General features: G+C 40.0%; 1 protein-coding gene across 1 annotated transcript in view; it reads right to left on the bottom strand.

The window, feature by feature from the left end:
- Positions 1 to 14,526, bottom strand: part of efnb1 (ephrin-B1) — a 176,647-nt gene that overhangs the window by 152,442 nt on the left and 9,679 nt on the right. The window lies entirely within an intron of this gene.

The following is a 14,526-nucleotide window of genomic DNA, read 5'->3' as shown; positions in this document are numbered from 1 at the left end:
TGTGTAAAGATAAAGGTGTGGGCAATACTTGAGTCGAAACTCAGTGCTCCAATGTCTGCCATGTCTTTGTCACCACAGAAGTTACTTCCCCCACTTGCTTCTTCCAGTAGAAGATTTCATGCTCCAACTTTTTTTTTTAGGATTAATTCTCAAGCATTGTGGGGAACTACAACATTTATTTAACTGCCCCCAAGAAGGTGGCGGTGAACAATGTATTTGAACAGCTGAAGTCTACATGGTGAAGGTACTCCCAAAATGCTGATGCGTGGAGTGCTAGTAATTTAGTGGGGAATCCGGTAGTTTTACCATGTACCTGCTGTTTCTGTCGCTCTTGATGGCAATGGCTATGGATTTAGGAGGCACTGTTGGATAAGCTTTTGAGTAATTCTGTGCACTTGGCAGCTGGGGCACGTTGCAGCTCTACTTCACCAGAGGCCAGTAAACTGAATGCTCAGGATAGCTGAGGGGGTGCAATTAAGCAGGCTATTTCATTCTGTATCTTGCCAAACGTTCTTGTTTTTGGGAGCTGTACTCGCACAGACAAGTAGAAAGTATTCCATCACACTTGTGACCTGTGATTTGTAGATAATGGATATGATTTGATGTGTTATCCACACAGGATATCCAGGCTCCAAAATAAAAATATACTGTTGTTAATTCTCAGCGGATCAAGCAGCATTCCGAGGAGAACTAATATTTCAACTCAAGGTTACTTGATCGGGACTGGGAGAATGAAAAAAAAACATGTATAATTTAATATACAAAGATAAAGAGTTAAAAGATAATGGCTGTGACAAAGTTGAGACCGAAGTTGCACATACATCAATTTTGCAACCATCTAATTAATAGAAGAATATGAGCAATCAGAAAGGGAATAAAAGTTAAAATAAAACTGTTTAGAACTATGAGTGAGAGAGCAATGAAGCTGCAGATACCCTCTGACCTGGTCCTGTGGTCAGCTTTTCTGTGGATTATCCAGTTGAGTTTATGGACAAAAAGTGAGCCCCAAGATGTCACGGTGAGCAGCAAGATGAAATGGCATGAGTACAGTTTCTAGGATAGGTTTTTATCTTGTTGAATGTGTCATTTGCTACTTATCAGTCCAGGCCTGCATCTTCTCTAGGTCTTGCAGCACCACAAAGGCGACCTGTTTCATTTGTTAAGAAATTAGTAACAAAATTGACCATTATCCAATCACCCCACTTCAATCCTTATGAAAGAAAATTGCTGTTCCTGGAGACTGCCCTGAGGAATTCTGCTGGGAGGCCCTGGCCTGGAACAATTGGCTAACATCTTTCTAAGAACGAGGTATGACTCAAAGTATCGGCAAGTTTTAACCCCGATGCCCACTGACTTCAGTCTGACTTATGGCAGCCAGCTGCCATATTAAAAAGCTGCTTTATGTCAAGAGCAGTCACTCTCTCCTTGCATCTTGGATTTGGCTCTTTGTGTCTTGTTTGAACCATGGCTGTGATGGAAAAACAGCTGAATAGTCCTAACCAAATCCAAACCGGGCACTGGCAAACAGATTACTGGTGAGCAAGTGCTGTTGGCCAGTACAATGAACATCGAAGTATAGACAGCGTGGGTGGTGATTATCTGAACTGAAGTCATTCTGCTTTTAATGAACAGGGCACAACTGGGTAATTAACCACAACATCAACTAGATACCAATGTTGTATCTGTACTAGAACAGCTTGAATAACATTCAGGAGCACTAGACCACAACCCATACCTGGGATGTTGCTTAATTCAACAGCCCTTGCTCTGTCACGTGCTCCCAAACAATTATTGTGTTTAAATTCTGTGTGTTTTTTTGGGTTTGAAAAGCAGCAGGATCTCTCCATTATATAATGGAGGCTGTAAAAGTGCCACTTTCCCGAAGTAATCCTGTCAGGAGTTCAATTTAATGGGTAGTAGAAGAATAATAACATCAGTACAAAAACAGTAATCAACACATTTAGGAATTTTGTGCTCAATGTGTGTGTTCCTTTTGGGAAAAGTTGTGAGACAGCACAAAGCAGAGCAAAACAGGATGACTGTGGTAGCCACAATAGTCATTTGAAGACTGGAAATATTGGACTTACTTCATTGGGCCTGGAAGCTCTAAAACCTTGACAATTTTGGACAGAGGAGGTATGGAAATACCAGTTTAGGTATCAAGGTTAGGCCATCACTTTAAAGTTGTCAAAAGACCAAAGAAATTTCTTTAATGGGAAATGTTAGAGCCTGAACTCCTTGGCAACAAATATTTCCTGAGGGAAGAAAGAAATGTCACAATTTAAGGAACAGTGAATAAATATTTAAAACACAAATCTGCAGGACATCATCACTCCCTCAGAGTGCCAGTTGCTAAAGATTCTGGAATAGTTGTGACCAGCAACCACCCAATTTGGAGGAGAGAGGTTGAAGAACGTCAGTATGAAACAGAAGATGGGAGAAAAAGCACATTTCCAGAACAGGCAGAGGGAATGAAAGGGAGAAGTTATCTCATCACTGCAACAAATGCAAAATAGTTTAATAACTGGATGCAGACACAGATTATCTCTGCAGATCCACAATAGCAATCTCTTGGCAAGAAATCAAGGACAACTGGCAACTTCTGCTACAAACAGCCACTGTACAAGTAACAGAATGATGGCTTCATCTGACGTGCAGTTATAACAAACTCATGACCGGTTGTGTTTTCAATGTGATTACACTTGTAGTTCTAAATTTGGACTGGTTTTAAGGTTTAATTATTTTGGAGACGAGCTGTCCTTTTTTTTGCCAGTTTTGTTCTGAGTTGATGTGTTCTTTGTTCTCACTTTTATTTTCTTCTACTAGCCTCTCACCAGAGGAAATAATCTCTCCCCACCCCCAATTTGCCTCACCAATTCCATTCATTTCCCAGCCAGCCAGCGGATCGCTCCACACACAATTACGTCCCATTCGTTATTGTCTGCACTGCGCTGTCGCCCTGCTGCCGTGCAGGTCAGCCGAGCTCAATAACAAAAACTCAAATGATTCAAACTTTATTGAATCTACATAACCTCTACTCAATCATCCAGACAGGAGATAACCACATTACTCTGCAGGATGACACCGCGACAGCAAACTAATCTGGCAGCCAGCCAGTCCTCGGCATCTCAACAGATGCATTCCACCCCCAACCTCCCCAGAAAGGCACATCCCCTTGCACTGTAGGATGGTCCCCACAGTGAATGTGGTTGAGCAATGCAGTTTGGTGCTTTGAATGCACACATTTGCCATAAAAGGTCAGAAATCAGAGCAACAGCTCGAGAAATAGCAACCAAGACTGCAAACACAGGACCAAACATGAGAGCAAAACACAAGTGAATTTTAAAAAGGGCCACTCAATTTGACAAACCTGTGGTTTGGCCACCTTTATCTAACTCTCCAGAGTTTGTCATGGAGCTCACAGGATGTTAAATTATTCTCCTGACATGGCATCAAGCAATCCATGCAGGCATTAAAAATATGCTAATTTTAATTTCCTTTGACTAAAACTTTCAAGTTATAAACAGATTGGAGTTAGCAAAAACAGCTGCCTCACAGATTGTAAAGTTGATGAGAGAGGTCATGTGATAAAACCATCAGGAATTTGTTAATGAGAACTGAGTACTTGTTCCTCAAATCATCAGAGTTCAGAAGACACTGTAAATGCTATATGATTCAAACAAAGACTCTAACACAGGGATTCCCAACCAAGGGGTCCATGGATCCCTCGTTTAATGGCAGGGTTCCATGACATAAACACAGTTGGGAACTCCTGCTCTACCATAACCCCCAACTTCCTTTATTCTGTTATCATGTTTGTAGCTTTGTATTGCTTGCAATGGACAATATTAACATTAATATTATTAAAATGCAAGATCTGATCTGCAATGCATGAACTCCATTATCAATTTGAACAAGCTGGCCTAGAGATTAGTCATCGAAACTAGATCATAGCTAATGGAATCCAACGGCTTCTCCAGAAACGTGGCATGATTCTACAAAGATGATAAAAACCTGCAATGTCAGTGAGGTCCACATGTTTTGAATTAAGAAAAAAAAAACAAAATCAGCAAACTACAGCAAAGATAAGTGCATCTTGTAATTTATAGTGTAATATAAAGGAAAGAAATAACATTATCTCTGTACATCAGAGTTGAATAGAAACAAAATGTGAAAGTCTTTCCAACTATCAACCAGAAGAGGAAGGAGAATGGATTCACATGAGGATAAAAAGTCAATGTTATTCACCGTATACATTTACATGTATTAAGAATGTGCTGTGCTATTTTAGCACGGCACCCAACAAAAACATCATGCAACAATTATACAGAATTTTTAAATTATATAAAAATAAATAGTTATAGAATAAAATGTGCATAAATAATTAACACCAGATGCATTTACAATGTAGACAGCATTGTAAAATGTGGTTAAATGTGTTTACAGAGCAATGATGATGGTAACAGATAGAGGGGGTAGGGCAGATAACTAGAACGGTTGATCAGATTAACCGCCCAGGGAAAGAAATTTTAAGATGATGTGAAGTTTTTGCTTTAATAGCCTTAGAGCACTTCGCAGGCAGGAGCCTTTGTAACAGGCAGCTTGTAGACTGGGTCACGTCCACAATGATTTTTCCTGCCTGCTTCTTCCTTCTGGATGCCTACAAGCCCCGAGTGATAGCAGACACCAGCCGCTGACCTGACAGCAGGTTTCATATATTATGAGAGGATGCTGCAGCAAACCATATAGTAATGGCTGACGTGAGGGTGTTCTTTATAATGCCAGCGTAAAATTGCAGCAGGATGTTATGAAGAAGATGGAGTTGCACCAACTGCTACAAAAACAGAGAGGAAGCTACCAAAATAGAATGGCAACATTTGGAGGTGCTACAGAGAAAAAAGGAGGGAAAATTATAAGGGGAACAAATGTCAAAAAGTAGGTGCAAGTTTTGGTGGACATTTTTTTGCAAATTCAGCTCAAATGATTTTAAATTATATTTAACAGCACAAATACCATTCTCATAGGAAAAAGTAATAAAATTCCTCATGCATGGAGCTCTGATTAATAATTACTAATAATTTGAAACAAGTATTGGTTTCCCTATGCTACTGCTTCCAAGAGGGATGAGAACAAATTTAATTATATTGCTTTTTAACATCATCCCTAAGAGGGTTGGAGAAGCTTATCACTTACATTTGCTGTACAGCACTATGAATTCCTTGGAATCATCTATCCAACCCACATAGCTGCTCCCTCTACCCACAAGTGTCTACAATCCTGCACCATAACTTCCAACCACCCCCTCAACAATCCTTCCTGCGAGCTTTATCACACTGTTGAGACAACAGAAAGAATTTCATACCTTTATAAATAAATTCTCCCTTCAAACACCATCACACAAAACACATGAACTCCTTCATGCTCCAAGGAAGCTGAAAATCCACACTTAAATAAGCACAGAGCAAGAAACAGCTCCCTTCATTCTAACAGCATCTGAAATTCCATCAGGAGCAGCACTAATATGCAAAGTAAATTAATCCCGGCGGTATTGTGAATTTTTATACTCCAACAATTAAGCTCATTTAATCCACCCTCAACTATAAATGTTATGGTCTCTGGATCAGAAATAAATATGAGAAATTAGGCTCCAATATATTTTATCTTTTACCTGCAATTGGAGAATATTAATTTTCCAGAGCAGACATTACAACTATCAGGTACCTTGTGTAAAGTTGCCCATGTAAATAAAAGGCATATAATTCTCCTGGTTTTATACAGTCGGCACACAATCAATATAATCTCTCCTTCTGGCCCCCAACTGAAAGTATTTGTCCCTTCTTCCTTAAAAGCTCATCTTTGACTCCAAACAGATAGTGCTCTGCAGTAGTTAATTCTGGTTCCTTCCAATTAAAGCCCAGGAGACTGTGGATTCCCAGAGTCAATTTTTAGAATAACTCAAGTTAGTTTTTATTCAGAATTCAAGAAATAAATCAAACAGAGAATGATGTTTTAAAGTACAGTTTGTTAATGCTTAGAAATGTCTTGTAACTGCTTACATGTTTATGTATTGAGCAAACAGCACACTTAGAACACATGGGTTATAACAGTTAATGCTGATTTGCAAACTGACCAGGCTTCACAGACAACAGTGATAGTAAAAGTCTAAGGCTTTACAACAACAATATCATAATGGGAGCTTATTTTAACAATTAAGCAAATTTATTCAAGTATGGTAATGAAATCTTAAAAATAAATTCAAGCAAAAACAGTATCGAAGTTGCTTTCATTCACCTCCGTAGAAGTGCTGCTTACAGTAGACCAGTTCACTTTTAACACAATGGTAGCAATTCCATAATTTTACCAAGTCAAAATAATTTTTAAAAAATCACTGCATTGATAGTCCACTTGTTGAATATTTGACTAAGACATGCTGAAGAATGAGCGTGAAGACTTATCTACCAGGTCATCAGTCAGCTGTTCTTTTAACAATTTCTTTCAAATCTGAGCTGGTTTTCATTTTTAACCAAGATTATGATTGTTTTTTTCCGTCAATATTCCAAGAATTCCACTCAAACTCATTCTACGACTTTTTTTTTCTGCTGACTGCATTTGTTGTGTTAAACAAGATATCTGATTATCTACAACTTTTCTACAAGTGGATACCAAACCTTATAGGTGATTCCAGATTTTCCTTCCCCCTCCCCCCCACAGGAGTTAGCTAATCCTGTGCTGAATGACAGCAAGGACCAGATTAACACTGAATCTCATGCCCAGTTCTGCAGCAGGAAGACATTTTTCACCAACACATAGGATTTCTGGTTCCCTGGGTCATATGTTGAACAACTGGCAAATTCAATACTTTCCTTATGGAATGTGATCCACTGCCCCCAATGTCAAAGACCAATGCCTCCACTTTATCCTATCCAGAAATGTTATCCAACACATATGCTTGCAAATCAAAGTCAAGGAGATTTCCTCTTCACAAGAAAGCGTCGGGGGGGGGGGGGGGGGGGTAACTGGCTCTCTCCCACTCCTACCAAACCTTAACCTGGCAGAAATAACAACGATGATGAATTTGTTCAGCTACTGATCTGCTGTGCACCACAGTCATTTAACTTCCCAGGAGCAGGCAAATCCAAGTGAAACTCAATAGCAAAGTACTGCAGATGTTAGATATAAAAAACACAAAAATAGAAAACACAAACTATTCAGTGATCAGGCAACATCTGTGGAAAAACAAGAAGAAACACCTATTTTTCTTGCCTCAGATGCTGCCTAGCTAGCTGAGCATTTTCTGTTTTTACGCTAGTGGAACGTCTGCTCAGCTAGCACATCCCAGCATTATTTTGCCTTGTATTGATCTAAAACATGATTCTTTTTCCAATTTGAAAAACTGGCTTTAAGAACTAGCTACTGTTGTTCTTTGTCAATGTCTCACATCTAGGAGTCATTGATGAAGGATTGTAGTCATCTATGCCTAGCATCTGCTGGACAAGCCCAAATATTGCATTAGAATCACAAACTTTGATCAGCGCTACAGAGTAATATATATACTATTATAATATACTTATAATAATATACCTGAAGCCATTTTTTTAAATATTGAACATAAATAGTTGTTCAAATCAAAGAATTCTACAGAGCTATAAATTAGTTTCTCCTCTCTTGGATGACATGACCCAATAAAGAGAAACAATAATAAATTGGACTGAAATAAAGTATGGCTTCAGAAAGGAAAACTGGTGGAAATTTGCCCCAAAGCATCAACTAACAAAATTTATAGTCTCTTTGAAAGACTGCTTTCATATGAAACTACACAGCCACTAACTCAATGATGCTAAGAGTAAATATGGATTGCAGGAGGGCCTCCCAGTGTTAAGGCCTGCCAAAGAGCTCACTGAGACACACCATACATTTACTCATTCATAAATACAACTGATCAATAACTGATAGGTTTTTAATGGATTGAAACAAAGAACCTGTAGACTGCTCAACAGGCAGATGCTTTGCTTGCCACTTTTCAAAGAAATCTGGAACTTTCCAGATTTGGCTCATTTGGAACAAACTTGTCGATGTCAGCTAAAGCAGAATTTAGGTTACATATCTGAATTTATCGGCAATAAAAAAAAGGAACACAAAAGCTTTCACAATCTCAAAATGTCGTGACACTTCAGAAAGTCTCTTTACCTCTTAACGAATTGTATCTTACATGCTCAAGCTTGCAAAGTAACACAAGCACCTGAGGCAATATCATAATGACCAAAACTGTTTTAGTGTTGTTTGTTCGAGATAAATATTGGCCAGGAAACGAGGGATAATGCCCATTCTGTTCTATATAGTAATGCAGTACATGCCGTCGAGAAAGGGAAAGAATTTTGATTTTGAAGATGGCAGTTGAAAAGCTGCACGATCAAAAATACAGCAGTTCAGAAAGATTACACAGGCAATTGACCGGAGGTGAGGTCCTGGAAGCAGCTGTGGAAGTCTGCCAGGAAATGTCAGAGCCTTCAGAACAAGGAGTAAAAGGAGAGCAGCCAGAGAAAAAAAACACACGACTTAAAAAGATTTCAAAGCATTTCTGACGTCTTCTTTTCTATGCTTGCTTTTGTTACCTCAAACTCTGAGGTAAATGACACTCTCTCCAATTATATACTCAGTGGTCACTTTATTAGATACCTCCTGTGGCTAATAAAGTGAGCACTAAGTGTATGTTCATGGTCTTCAGCTGCTGTAGCCCATCCACTTCAAGGTTCAATGTGCTTGCGTTCAGAGATGCTCGTCTGCACGTGTTGTTAGTTGAGTTACTGTCACCATCTTATAACCTTGAACCAGTCCGATCATTCTCTTCTGACCTCTCTCATTAACACTGTGTTTTCACCCACACTCACTGGATTTTTTTTGTTGTTTTTACAACATTATCTATAGGCTCCAGGAACTTGCGTGTGAAAATCCCAGGAGATCAGCAGTTTCTAGATGCTCAAACTGGTCCATCTAGCACCAACAGTCATTCCACGGCCAAAGTCATTAAGATTACATTTCTTCCCCATTCTGATGTTTAGTCAGAACAAAAACAGGACCTCTTGACCATCTCTGCATCATTTTATGCAGTGAATTGCTGCCACGTGATTGACTGATAAGGTATTTGCATTAATGAGCAGGAGTCCAGGTGCAGTCATCCAACCACGTTGGATAGGAATCCAACCGAAGGGTTTCGGTCTGAAACGTCAACTGTGTTTTTTTTCACCCATAGATGCTGCCTGGCCTTCTGAGTTCCTCCAGCATTTTGTGTGTGTTGCATGTTGGGTAGGAGTCTGATATTTTTAAAAAAACATTGTTAAAAAGAACTGGCTTGTCACTTACCTGCTGGCTACCAATATACCGAATTAGCAAAAATAGCCCTAAGTACTAGCTCATGAGAAGGCTTACTCAAGAATGTCCACAAGATGCTATACAAACTACTAAAAAAAAGTATAATTGCACAATGAATACTGTGGTTAACTCCTTAATCCCTCCCCGGCTGAATAAACAGCAATGCTATCCAGTTAAATGGTGAGTAACCCAGGTGTTGAATAAACATGTACAAATGGAATGAGTAACCCTTATCCTGCTGATCCACTTGCAGGGAATGATCCTAACCATGCTGAATAAATGCTAACTCTGTCTGGGTACTTGTTGGGCCACTGCATCCCTGCTGAAGCAGCAATTCTGAACAGTTTGAAAGTCACCATTTTCCTAATGAAAAAATTCCATTCCACTACATACCAAAAATCCCCACCACACTGAAAACCAACTCTGTTCAGTTACGCAGAGAATACACTTCTCTGGTCCAAACACCAGCGTCTACTTAGAGCAAATAACCCCCTCTGTGTTAGTCATTTCTGTTTAGTTATATGATTGGTAACCCTCACTTTGTTGAATTAACAGGAATCCCTTACAGAAATAAATGCTACGAGATCAAAAAGTGAATCTTCTGATGGAAACACTTCGCATTTAATTTTAATTCAAATATACAGCACGCGGTGGTCCGTGCCTTTCATTTTTGGGATGCCTTTTATATCCGGTGACTGGTGAGATGGGAATTGCCCCCTTTATTTTAATACTTGAGGATCTAAGTAGCTCAAAATAAACACACTGAGCAAAATAGTTATTAGAAATGGAGAACTGATTAATAAATAATTTTCCATCTTATTGAGTGGAAAAGAGATAGACTGACAATTAAACAAAACATTTCAAGACTTCAGGACACCCAATGCACTTAAAAGTTCCAATTGGTCCCGTTTAATTTTAAGTCTTTCTTGAATTGGGCAAGGATAGTGGATCCGGATGGAGCAATTGACCGCAGTGCTTTTTGAACAGAGGACAGAAAAGTTCATTCTAACTATCATGTGGTGAATCACCCTGGATGTCAAGCAAGCTCCAGAATCTGTCCATTTGCAGCAATCACCTTCTCTCTGTGCTGTGGTGTGATAGAACTGTGCAGACCTACACAAAATGTGTTCACTTCAACATCATAACATACTGTCAAATAGAATTCTGTGAAACCCAAGCAAATAACATCACCTCCAAAAGAAAGAGTTCAGTTAGTCAGCCAAGATGGGAAAATAAATTCTTATGATTTTAACAGATTTTAATTTTTTAAAAATGTACCAAAATTCAGTTAAATAATCACAATTTTCATAAACTGCAGAGAAAAATCTGGGGTTCAAATGTAATTGTGAATGAAAATGGCAGAGGGCTGTGACAGAATATAGAACATTACTGCACAGTACAGGCCCTTTGGCCCATGAAGTTATGCCAACTTTTTAACCTACTCCCAGATCAATCTAACCCTTCCCTCCTAAACAGCCCCACCCACGTGCTTACCTAGGAGTCTCTCAAATGTCCCTAATGTATCTGCCTTTATCACCACCCCAGCAGTTTGCTCCACTCACTTACAACACTAAAAAGCTACCATGCCCTTATACCTTCCTCCAATCATTTTAAAATTATGCCCCTTCATATTAGCTGTTCACCCTACCTATGTCTCTTAGCATCTGAGACACCTCTATCAAGTCGCCTTTCATGTACTCCTTCACTCCAAAGAGAAAAGCTCTTGCTTGCTCAACCTATCCTTATAAGACCATAAAATATAGGAGTGGAAGCTGGCTATTCAGCCCATCGAGTCTGCTCCACCATTCAATCATGGGCTGATTCAATTCTTCCAGTCATCTCCACTCCCCTGCCTTCACCCCATACCCTTTGATGCCTTGGCTAATCAAGAACCTATCTATCTCTGCCTTAAATACACCCAATGGTTTGGCCTCCACAGCCGCTCGTGGCAACAACTTCCACAGATTTACCACCTTCTGACTAAAGTAATTTCTCCGCATCTCTGTCCTAAATGATGTGCTTCAGTCCTAAAGTCGTGCCCTCTTGTCCTAGAATCCCCCACCATGGGAAATAACTTTGCCATATCTATTCTGTTCAGACATTTCAACATTCGGAATGTTTCTATGAGATCCCCTCTCATTCTCCTGAACTCCAGGGAATACAGCCCAAGAGCTGCCAGATGCTCCTCATACAGTAACCCTTTCATTCCTGGAATCATTCTCATGAATCTTCTCTGAACCCTCTCCAATGTCAGTATATCCTTTCTAAAATAAGTAGCCCAAAACTGCACACACTACTCCAAGTGCGGTCTCATGAGTGCCTTATAGAGCCTCAACATCACATCCCTGCTCTTATATCCTATACCTCTAGAAATGAATGCCAACATTGCATTTGCCTTCTTCACCGACTCAACCTGGAGGTTAATCTTTAGGATATCCTGCACAAGGACTCCCAAGTCCCTTTGCATCTCTGCATTTTGAATTCTCTCCCCATCTAAATAATAGTCTGCCCATGTATTTCTTCCACTAAAGTACATGACCATACACTTTTCCAACACTGTATTTTATTTGTCACTTCTTTGTCCATTCCCTGAACTATCTAAGTCTCTCTGCAGGTTCTCTGTTCCCTCAACATTACCCATTCTTCCACCTATCTTTGTATCATCGGCAAATTTAGCCATAGTCCACATCATTGACATACATCATAAAAAGCAGTGGTCCCAACACCGACCCCTGTGGAACTCCACTGGTCAGAATAGGATCCCTTTATTCCCACTCTGTTTTCGGCTGATCAGCCAATGCTTGTAATTTCTCTATAATTCCATGGGCTCTTATCTTGCTAAGCAGCCTCATGCGCAGCATCTTGTCAAAGGCCTTCTGAAAATCCAAGTACACCACAATCTACTGCATCTTCTTTGTCTACCCTGACCTTTGCAGAAACTCCAGCCATTGCTACTCTGTTGTCCTTCCCGCTAGACATGCTCTCTAAAACAGACACAATCCTGATAAATCTCTGCTCCCTCTCTAAAGTTTCCACATCCTTCCTGTAATGAGGCAACCAGAACTGTACACAGTTCTCAAAGTGTGGTCTAACTGGAGATTTATAGGAGTGCAACATTACCTCGCAGCTCTTGAACTTATTCCCCCAACTAATGAAGGCCAGTACACCATACGCACTCTTAGACATATAAACATACTGTCAACTTGTGCGGCAACACTGAAGGATCTACAGGTGTGGACCCAGGACCCTTCTGTTCCACAACTGCTAAGAATCGGACATTAACCCTCGTTCTCTGCCTTCAAGTCCGACCTTCCAAAGTGTATTACTTCACATTTCTCTGCACTAAACTCTTATCTCAGCCAGGCTCTGCATCCTATCAATGTCCTGTCGTAAACTACAACCTTCCACACTGTCTGCACCAACTCCAACCTTTGTGTCATCTGCAATAAATCCACACTGATTAACTGCAATGCACGTGGCAAGTAAACGTTATGTTGCATGCTCATTATAATATTTGTTACATGCAGCTACTAATAAATATGGATCTAGGCGAGATCAAGTGCCCAGAACATTAATTTGTCAACATAATATATATTGCACCTTAAAGATGAGGTCCAACCTATGGCACTACAGATACAAGGCATCACAGTGAAAGTGAATCCAAACTGGAAGCAATAAACAGTATGACACATGATACTGTACTGGGACTGTTCCCACTGGAATTCAGAGAATGAGAGAAATCTTATAGAAACATAAAATTATGAAAACAAATAAGATAGAAGCAGTAATGTTGTTTCCATTGGTAGGTGAAACCGGAACTAATGACATAGCCTCAAGATTCGGTGGAGTAGATTTAGGACGGAGATGACGAGGAACTGCTTTTCCCAAACTGTGGTAAATCTGAGGAATTTTCGGCCACTGAAGCAGAGGAGGGTGCCTCAGTAAATATATTTAAGACAAGGTTGGATAGATTTTTGCATAGTAGGAGAAAAGGCAGGGAGCTGGAGATGAGTCATCCATGATCTTCTTGAATGATGGGGCAGGCCCGATGGGCCAGATGGCCGACTCCTGCTGCTATTGCTTATGTTCTTAAAAGAGATGCACCGTTTGGTGTTCAGTCTCTGCACAGCAGACATTAGCACATATGGGATGGAGAGTAGCACATGTGGCCTACAAGAGGTCTAAAAGCCCTCCTAGCACCCTCAAAAATTAGACACTAAAAAAAACTATGGGCCAGAAGTGTGAGACAGTTAATAGGGCTTCTAATTAACAGCAATCTCTGATGCCATTTGCATGAAGTTTCCAGGTCCTCCCTGTGCCCACATGCATTTCCTCTGGGTGTTCTGGTTTCCTTTTATACCCAAAGATGCATGGGTTAGTAAGGTAATAGCAAATTGCCCCTAGTGTAGAGCAAATGGTAGAATTTGAGTAATAATGGGAAAGAGGGAAGAACAGAGTGGGATTGGTGTAGGAAGAATGAAAAGGGTGCTTGATATTTGGTACGGATCTGGTGAGCCTGCTTCTGCATTATTCAGAGGTTACAATAATGCTGGGAGAAGCTGGATGACGTGATACACGGACTACCACTTAATGGATATATATTCGCATCCCACATTCCAAATATAACTCTGACCCAGTGTTAGGATTCCAGAAAAGAGCCTTCCACTCCTACTGCAGAGCTTCGGATCCAAGCAAATATTTAAATACAAACTCATGAGGCAAGCAAAAGCAATCTGCTCTAATTATCCAGCAGTTAATAGTCGGCACCATGAAACACAGCCCACCCCCAGCCAAGCTTCACCTGGAAAACATGACACTTTGCAACTCCAATCAGCTGCCATATCTCACAACTTCTACACTAGAACAGATATTAATCAATTCACAACACCTCCACCACTTGTTTACTAACAATTTCTGTCAAGCTGGACTTGACTAAAATTTATTTATTTCATTGCTTCCTTATCCAACTGAAAGCTTTATTCTCAAAATGAAAAAACAATTATTTTAGCCTGGTGGACACATCACTCAAATTTAGCAAAGTTCCTTTGCTGAAACAAGTTTTATTGCAAGCATAGGTAATGAAAAGTGGGCATCAGCAGGGTAACAGATGCTGGACTTGCCATCAAAGCCCACATTCCATGAAAGAGTTGCTCTGGG

Source organism: Hemitrygon akajei, chromosome 10 (genome assembly GCF_048418815.1).
Source record: "Hemitrygon akajei chromosome 10, sHemAka1.3, whole genome shotgun sequence".
Classification (NCBI taxonomy): Eukaryota; Metazoa; Chordata; class Chondrichthyes; order Myliobatiformes; family Dasyatidae; genus Hemitrygon; species Hemitrygon akajei.
The sequence above is the reverse complement of the archived record's forward strand: the minus strand, read 5'-3'. Positions and strand labels throughout refer to the sequence as shown.